This window comes from Pelodiscus sinensis, chromosome 2 (genome assembly GCF_049634645.1).
Source record: "Pelodiscus sinensis isolate JC-2024 chromosome 2, ASM4963464v1, whole genome shotgun sequence".
Taxonomy (NCBI): Eukaryota; Metazoa; Chordata; order Testudines; family Trionychidae; genus Pelodiscus; species Pelodiscus sinensis.
In genome coordinates, this window is record NC_134712.1 from 47038279 (window position 1) to 47047899 (window position 9621).

The window sequence follows — 9621 nt, forward strand, 5'->3', positions numbered from 1 at the left end:
CAGCCCATCTCCTCCTTGCAGCCGCCCCTCCTGGCCCAGTGGCTGGTGACTGCTGTACCTGCATGAGCACTGCTCCAACAGTGGATCTCCCCACGCTGAACTGGTTCCCCACGGATCGGTAGCTATCCAGCGTGGAGAGCTTCCATAGGGCAATGGCCACCCGCTTGTGGAGGGGAAAAGTGGGCCTCATGCATGTGTCCTGTTGCTGCAGAGCAGGGGCGAGCCACTCGCAGAGCTCAAGGAAGGTGTCCTTCTTCATTCTGAAGTTCTGGGTCCACTGTTGGTCTCCCCAGTTCTCCAGGATGATGCGGTCCCACCAGCCGCTGCTGGTGTCCAGATGCCAGATGCGGCGGGGCATGCTGGCATCCGGGCACTGCTGCTGCTCCTCCACGGTCCCCGGGGACCAGAGGGAGGGTCAGGGGGCTGGCCTACAGCAGATGGTGCCAGGCAGCCTCCAGCAATTGCTGCCAGGCTTGTAGCAACACATCCAGAATGAGCACCAGAGTCCCCAGGGGCAGCTCTGGCTCCATGGTGCCAAGTGCTGTGGTGTCCCAAATGAGAGCGACCAAAGCACACAGAGAGGAAAATGTTTTGTCCCTCAGCGAGGTAGGCAAGCAAGGGGGAAAGCTGAGAACTGGCTGTCCAGAAGGGTCCCTTTAAGCACGAGCCTCAGATAGCCTCAGATAGCAACCACACAAAGGAACTACTGACCTGATGCCCTGCTGGAACTGGTTTCAGCTGGCCTTAAATGCTATCCAGCATCTGATCAGTGTGGCTGCGCTATTTTGAAATAGCAAAAGGCTATTTCAAAATAGATTTTGTGTGTAGATACGTTAATTCGAATTAGCTTAATTCAAATTAACTATTTCAAATTAAGATAACTCAAATTAACACTGTAGTGTAGACATACCCCAACTGAATACTAACAAGCCTGAGACATGGAGGAGATAGCTTCCACAGCAGCTATGCCTTTGCTTGCTCCCAGGAAGTGAGTCACTGGTGACACTAGAAAGGACAGTTTCTGTGCTGCACAAGGGGTAGAGTAGCGTGTATAATTGGGTAGAAGAGTACAAAAGTAAAAGGAAGTTCATTATGTTTATTCACTCTGTTTGCTTTGTCTATCAATACCCATTAATAATGCTCATTTCCACAGCATCTGAAAACCTTATAATATTACTTACATTCAATTTTGAGATATATACATATGCCAGAGTTTTCCTTTTTCTCCACCTTTCCAAGGGAAGATAGTATTTATATGCTTTAAACAGTGCCTTCAAGTATAACTGTAGCTCCCAGAGTTTAAGCCTGCATAAGTGATAATAAAAAAGGCTTCTGTAATCTGGTTGAATTCTCCCTGAATCAGTTGGTGAAATGTGAAGCTAACATTCATGGGAAATGCACCATTATTTTTCTGGCTTCTCCGTGGGGGTGGAGTTTTGGCTTGCACATCTTTTGGCTTCACAAGTAATTTTAGCTATTTATGCACAGATGAATACATCTTTGTAGAGCAACAGAAATATACAATTCCCCTATCTGCAGTGCATTTCCCATTTGTGTGAATAAATTCAATGGACGCATTTGGTAAATGTGTAATTCTTTAAGATTCTGTGTACTGTACCAAATGTTAGGCAACTCTTCTGTGTAACGTGTTTCTATACCCTGCTAGTCTATTCTGCCAAATGGAAGGAGGTGCAGAAGCTTGTTTGGGCTTTGGCACTTCCCTCCATTTCCACAATCAATTTTCCTTACTCAGATGGGTCAAAATAATCACCTCTGACAGCTATGGCTGTTGGTTAAAATTAATCTAGCCAAGAGCAATTTTATATTCAGTATTTTCTTCATGCTCTATTTTTTTGGGTCAGTGGCAGTGTAAAAATAAAGTTTTAACAGGAAAAGTTAGAAATAGCTTTCTAGTGTAGTGGTTCTTCATAAAGTACAATTGAAATATAAACTAATAGGGAAAAGTGGATACACAGAATTCAGGAAACTGCATTCCCCTTTAGCCATAAGCGTGTTTTCGCTACACTGCTGCCCTTCAAGGAGGCCTTTAATAACAACTGAGGAATCTCTCAGAAGGAAGGCTGGTATGGATGGGATCTGCTGTTGTTACCTACACAGCATGTGTCATGTTTGTCTTCCTCCCGGAAGAAAGAAGGGATTTCTTCTGCACTAAGTGCAAGCTGGTCATCATTTTGGAAGAAAAAATTAGAGGACTTGAAGCCCAAGTATCGACCTTACATTCTATCAGACAGAATTATAACCTCTAGAAGGAGAAGAAGGCCAACTCAGGTATCACCTGTGAAGGTAAGTAACCGCTATCAGGCTCTCTCCAAAGGTACTGCGGTGGAGAATGCTTTGGCAGGGTCCTCTCAGGGAAGAAATCAGAAGGGAATACCATCTACTGGGAGGCATAGTATGCGTAGTCCTAGGGATGGGAGTTCCACAACCACTACCCCCAAAAGAAGAAGATGGGTGGTGGTGGTCGGGGACTCCCTCCTAGGAGGGACTAAGTTATCCATCTGCCATCCAGACCCACAATCTCGAGAAGGATGCTGCTTACCAGGAGTTCGCATTCAGGATGTGTCTTCCGAATGTGTCTTCCGAAAGCGATTAAACCTTCAGATCGCTACCCCTTTCTGCTTCTTCATGTGGGAACTAACAATATGGCCAAGAATGACCTTGAGCAGATCACAGCAGATTATGTAGTGCTGGGAAGAAGGATCAAGGAATTTGAAGCACAAAGTGGTGTTCTTGTCCATCTTTCCGATTGAAGGAAAAGGTCCAGGTAGGGATCATCGAATAGAGGAAGTAAATGCATGGTTGCGCAGGTGGTGTCGGAGAGAGGGCTTTAGTTTCTTCAACCATGAGATTCTGTTCTGGGCAAAAGGATTGTTAGGAAGAGATGGGATACACCTAACCAAGAGAGGAAAGAGCATCTTCGCAGGCAGACTTGCAAACTGAGTGAGGAGGGCTTTAAACTAGGTTTGTTGGGGGATGGTGACCAAAGCCCTGAGGTAAGTGAGGAAGTCGGACACCATGAAGAATCACAAGAAGGAATGAGCAACAAAGGAGGACCCCTGATTTGAACGGAGAAGGTAGGGTGATCAACTGATTATCTAAGGTGTTTGTACACAAATGTGAGAAGCCTGGGAAACAGGAAGAATTAGAAGTCCTGGCCCAGTCAAAGAACTGTGATTTTATTGGAATAACGGAGACTTGGTGGGATGACTCACATGACTGCAGCACTGTCATGGAAGGGTATAAACTGTTCAGGAAGAACAGGCGGGGGGAGGAGGGGAAGTAGGAGGAGATGCATTGTATGTAAGAGAGCAGTATGATTGCGTGGAGCTCCAGTGTTTAGAGGGAGAAAAGACTGTTGAGAGTATTTGGGTTAAGTTTAGAGGTAGAAGCAACAGGGGTGATATTGTAGTTGGTGTCTGCTAGGGTACGTCTACACTACAACGTTAATTCGAACTAACAGTTAATTCGAACTAAGCTAATTCGAACTAACGGATCTAGACTAAAAAACTAGTTCGAATTAGCGTTTTGCTAATTCGAACTAGCATGTCCACATTAAGTGGACCCTGAACTGGGCTTAAGGATGGCCAGAAGCAGTGCCGGGAGGGCATCAGAGGAGGACTTAGAGCGTGGAGCTGCTGTCTCAGGCTAGCCGAGGGCTGTGCTCAAAGGGTCCAGACCCCCACCCCGGACAGACAGTTCTCAGGGGTGCCCCGCTTGCAAAGCAGTCCTGGCTTGGAGTGCCTGGAGTACCCACACTGGGCACATCACAGCACTCGGCCATCAGACCGGCTGCACTTGCCGCAGGCTGCCAGCTGGGGAGAGGGGGCAATTGGGGGGCTGCACGAGAGCTTCCACCCCAAAAGCCCGCAGAGCCAGCCCAGTCCTTCCCATCGGGGTCGCGTACCCCATTCCTCCCTCACCTCCTTCCACTTACCCTTCCCTAGCCCCTTTTCTTGATGTACAAAATAAAGGACAATTGTGTTCAAAAATGGAATCTGTCTTTATTGAACAAAACTGGGGGAGACTGGGAAAAGGAGGTGGGAGAGGGGAAGAGAGAGGCTGGGAGAGGGGAGGGCAACTAAAATGATCAGGGGTTGGGAACAGGTCCCATATGAAGAGAGGCTAAAGAGACTGGGACTTTTCAGCTTAGAAAAGAGGAGACGGAGGGGGGACAGGATAGAGGTCTCTAAAAGCAGGAGTTGGGTGGAGAGGGTGCATACAGAAAAGTTCTTCATTAGTTCCCATAAAGAAGGACTAGAGGACACCAAAGGAAAGGAATGAGTAACAGGCTTCAAACTAGTAACAGAAAGTTGTTCTTCACAAAGCAAAGAGTCAACCTGTGGAACTCCTTGCTGCAGTAGGCTGTGAAGGCTAGAACTAGAACAGAGTTTAAAGGGAAGTGAGATCAAGTCAAGGAGGTTGGGTCCATGGAGTGGTATTAGCCAGGGGGTAGGAGTGGTGTCCCTGCCCAAAGTTTGTGGACGGCTGGAGAGGGATGGCACGAGACAAATGTCTAGGTCACTGTCTTCGGTCCATCCCCTCCAGGGTCCCTAGGGTTGGCCACTGTCGGCAGACAGGCTACCGGGCTAGATGGACCTTTGGTCTGACCCAGTACGGCCATTGTAAGCTCAGGGCTCAGAGTCGGGAGTGTCAGTGGACCACCTTGATTTTCATGCACTCCTGCTCCTGGGTGGCCAGGCTGCTCTCCTGCTCTAGCCGGCCACCTTCCTGTGCCTAGTGCGGAGATCGTGGATGAGGTCCACAATGTCCGCACTAGCCCAGGCTGGTGCCCGCCTCTTGTGGTCCCGGGCAAGCTCCCGGGAGCCGCCAGCCTGGTCCCGGGAAGAGGGGGAGGGCTGGGGGGCATCGGGTGGGTGGCTCGATCCGTGCCAGGTTCAGGGTCTGCTGGCTGGGTGCTGGCAGGCTTGCACCTGGCACGGGCACCGTAGCCAGCCCGTGCCCCTTTAAGAGGTCCGGGGCCGGGAGGGGGGCAGACAAGTTTCCCTGGTGTTGGCCAGAGTGGCCACCAGGGAAAGCTGGGGAGGGCTAGCCTCCCACTAGTTCGAATTAAGGGTCTACACAGCCCTTAATTCGAACTAGTAAGTTCAAACTAGGCTTAATCCTCGTGGAATGAGGATTACCTAGTTCGAACTAAGCACTCCGTTAGTTCAAATTAAATTCGAACTAACGGAGCGCTAGTGTAGCACCTATGAAAGTTAGTTCAAACTAACGGACGTTAGTTCGAATTAACTTTGTAGTGTAGACATACCCCTATAGACCACCAGATCAGGTGAATTAGATGAATGAAGCTTTCTTTGGACAACTGAGAGAAGCTTTCAGATCGCAGGCCCTGGTTCTCATGGGTGACTTTAATCTTTATTGTCCTGCATTTTGCTTCAACTACCCCAGACTAACACGGCTACATTTCTATCACTTTAATCCCCCTGACATCTGTTGGGAGACCAATACAGCAGTACACAGACAATCCAGGAAGTTTTTGGAGAATGTTGGGGATAACTTCTTGGTATAAGTGCTGAAGGAATTGACCAGGGGCCACGCGCAGCTTGACCTGCTGCTCACAAACAGGGAGGAACTAGTAGGGGAATTATAGTTGGGTGACAACCTGAGAAGCAATGATCAAGAGATAGTAGATTTCAGGATCCTGACCAAAGGAAGAAAAGAGAGTAGCAAAATACACACCCTGGACTTCAGATGAACAGACGTTGACTCCCTCAGAGAACTGATGGGCAGGATTCCCTGGGATGTTAACATGAAGGGGAAAAGTGTCCAGGAGAGCTGGCAGTATTTTAAAGAAGCCTTATTAAAGTCACAGGAAGAAACCATCCTGATGCGCAGCAAGAAAAGCAAATATGTTAGGCGACCAGATTGGCTTACCAGGGACAACCTTTGTGAGCTTAAACACAAAAAGGAAGCTTACAAGAAGTGGAAACTTGGACAGATGACTAGAGAGGAGAATAAATATATTGCTCGAAAATGCAGGGGAGTTATCAGGAAGGCGAAAGCGCAATTGTAATTGCAGCTAGCAAGGGATGTGAAAGATAACAAGAAAAGTTTCTGCAGGCATGTTAGCAATAAGATAGTGATCAGAGAGGGTATGTCTACACTACCACCCTAGTTCGAACTAGGGTGGTAATGTAGGCAACTGGAGTTGCAAATGAAGCCTGGGATTTTAATTTCCCGGGCTTCATTTGCATCTTGCCGGGCGCCGCCATTTTTAAATGTCCGCTAGTGAAACAAGCTAGTGAAACAAGAAGTAATGGTAGTTTGGAATAGGAGGCGTAGTCCGAACTACCTAGTCCGTGCCGCATGTAGCCGCGCGGCACGGAGTCCACACTAGCGGACATTTAAAAATGGTGGCGCCCGGCAAGATGCAAATGAAGCCCGGGAAATTCAAACCCTGGGCTTCATTTGCAACTCCGGTTGCCTACATTACCACCCTTGTTCGAACTAGGGTGGTAGTGTAGACATACCCAGAGGTAACCTAGTGACAGATGATTTGGGGAAAACTGAAGTACTCAATGCTTTCTTTGCCTCTGTCTTCATGGACAAGGTCAACTCCCAGACAAATGCACTAAGCAATGCAGTATGGGAAGGAGGTGGACAGCCCTTGTGGGGAAAGAACAAGTTAGGAACTATTTAGAAAAGCTAAACATACACAAATCCATGGGCCCGGATTTAATGCATCTGAGGGTACTGAGGGATTTGGCAAATGTCATTGCGGAGCCTTTGGCCATTATCTTTGAAAACTCATGGAGATCAGGAGAGATCCTGGAAGATTGGAAAAAGGCAAATGTGCCCATTTTTAAAAAAAAGGGAAGAAAGACAATCCAGGGAACTACAGATCAATCAGCCTTACTTCTGTCCCCAGAAAAATCATGGAGGGGATCCTCAAGGAATCCATTCTGAAGCACTTGGAAGAGGGGAAAGTGATCAGAAATAGTCAATATGGATTCACGAAGGGCAAGTTGTGCCTGACCAATCTTATTAGCTTCCATGATGAGGTAATTGGCTCTGTGGATATGGGAAAGTCAGTGATATACCTTGACTTTAGCAAAGCTTTTGATACGGTCTCCCTCAGTATTCTTGCCAGCAAGTTAAGCAAATATGGATTTGATAAATGGACTGTAAGATGGATAGAAAGCTGGCTAGACTGTTGGGCCCAACGGGTAGTGATTAACAGCTCAACATCAGATTGGCAATCGGTTTCTAGCGGATTGCCCCAAGGATCTGTTCTTAGGCTGATTTTGTTCAACATCTTGATTAATGACTTGGGTGAGGGGATGGATTGCACTCTCAGCAAGTTCGCAGATGACACTAAGCTGGGGGAAAGGTAGATACAGTGGAGGGCAAGGGTAGGGTCCAGAGTGACCTGGACAGATTAGAGGATTGGGCCAAAAGAAATCTGATGACGTTCAACAAAGACAAATGTAGAGTCCTGCACTTGGGCCAGAAGAATCCCAAGCATTGTTACAGGCTGGGGACCTAATGGCTAAGTAGCTGTTCTGCAGAAAAGGACCTGGGGATTACAGGGGATGAGAAGTTGGATATGAGTCAACAGTGTTCCCTTGTAGCCAAGAAGGCTAATGGCATATTAGGGTGCATTGGGAGGAGCATTGCCAGCAGATCCAGAAAAGTGACTATTCCCCTTTATTCAGCACTGGTGAGGCCATATCTGGAGTATTGTGTCCAGTTCTGGGTCCCCCGCTATAGAAAGGAAGTGGACGCATTGGAGAGGGTCTAGCAGAGGGCGAGCAAAATGATTAGGGGACTGGAGCTCATGACCTATGAGGAAAGACTGAGGGATTTGGGTTTGTTTAGTCTGCAGAAGATAAGAATAAGGGGGGATTTGATAGCAGCCTTCAACTTCCTGAAGAGAGGTTCCAAAAAGGATGGAGAAAGGTTGTTCACAGTAGTGATGGATGGCAGAACAAGGAGCAATGGTCTCAAGATACAGTGGGAGAGTTCTAGGTTGGATATTAGGAAAAACTATTTTAGTAGGAGGGTGGTAAAGCACTGGAATGGGTTACCTAGGGAGGTGGTGGAATCTCCATCTCTAGAGGTTTTTAAGTCTCTGCTTGACAAAGCTCTGGCTGCGTTGATTTAGACGGGATTGGTCCTGCCTTGGGCAGGGAGCTAGATTTGATGACCTCCTGACGTCTCTTCCAGCTCTATGATTCTATGATTCTATGTTTGCCTTCAAGATTCTTGCCTTTGACATTCATGCTTGTGGTATGTAGAGTACATGGTTCTCTTTCCTAATGATATGGATGAATATGCGGGTGTAGTGTAAATAGTAGTTTTTATGCTTTTTCTTCACCTGGGAATGTAATCCCCTAAAAAAAAGTAATGCCATATTATTTTTTATTTACTAAAAACCTTAAGGAAGATGCAAAACTCATAGGAATGTTGGTTTTACTTTTAGTACGGTTGGCCATCGGTAAGCATCTTCATAATCTTCTAAGACCATAAACACAGATATTTATCGGTGGAAGCAACTTTGTGGTTCCTTTCACTGAGGAACAAATCAATTCAAAATACTATCAACTCTTTGGGTATGTCTACACTACAAAGTTAGTTCGAACTAACAGACGTTAGTTCGAACTAACTTTCCTAGGCGCTATACTAGCGCTCCGTTAGTTCGAACTTAATTCGAACTAACGGAGCACTTAGTTCGAACTAGGTAAACTTCATTTTACGAGGATTAAGCCTAGTTCGAACTAGCTAGTTTGAATTAAGGGCTGTGTAGCCCCTTAATTCGAACTAGTGGGAGGCTAGCCCTCCCCAGGTTTCCCTGGTGGCCACTCTGGCCAACACCAGGGAAACTCTATTGCCCTCCTCCCGGCCCCGGAGCCCTTAAAGGGCCACGGGCTGGCTACACAGTTTGTGCCAGTTGCAAGGCTGCAAGCACCCGTGCCAGCAGACCCTGCACCTGACACACAATGAGCCAGCCATCCGAGGGCTCCCAGCCCTCCACTGCTCCCCAGGACCAGCCTGGCGGCTCCCAGGAGCCTGCCCGGGGGCGCAAAAGGCAGGCGCCCGCCTGGTCAAGTGCGGAGATCGTGGACCTCATCGAGGTTTGGGGGGAAGCCTCCAATGTCCATGATCTCCGCACTAGCCACAGGAACGCGGCCGTCTACGGCCGCATGGCTGCCAGCCTGGCCGCCAGGGGCCACCAGCGCAGCCGGGAGCAGGTCCGCTGCAAAATTAAGGATTTGCGGCAGTCCTACTCCCGGGCCTGCCAGCCAGGCGCCGACCCGGAGGCCTGCCCCCACTTCCACGCCCTGGACCGCCTCCTGGGGGCTCATGCCGTCCCTGCCCCCCGGGACGTGATTGACCCCGGGCAGAGGGACTGCTCCTGGAGACGGAGGAGGAGGAAGAGGGCTCTGAGAGCCAGGAGCCTGCTGCCAGCCTGCCCAGGACCCGGGACCCCCGAGGCACGCCACAGAGCCGCTCGCCTGTGTCGTCTGAGGCCGGGGAGGAGTCCACCTGTGAGTACCCTCATGTTCCCCTTATGTGTACGGGGGGCTGGGGTGAGAGGGAGCCCCGGGACCGTGCGCCTGGGCCTTGCCCACCAAGGAG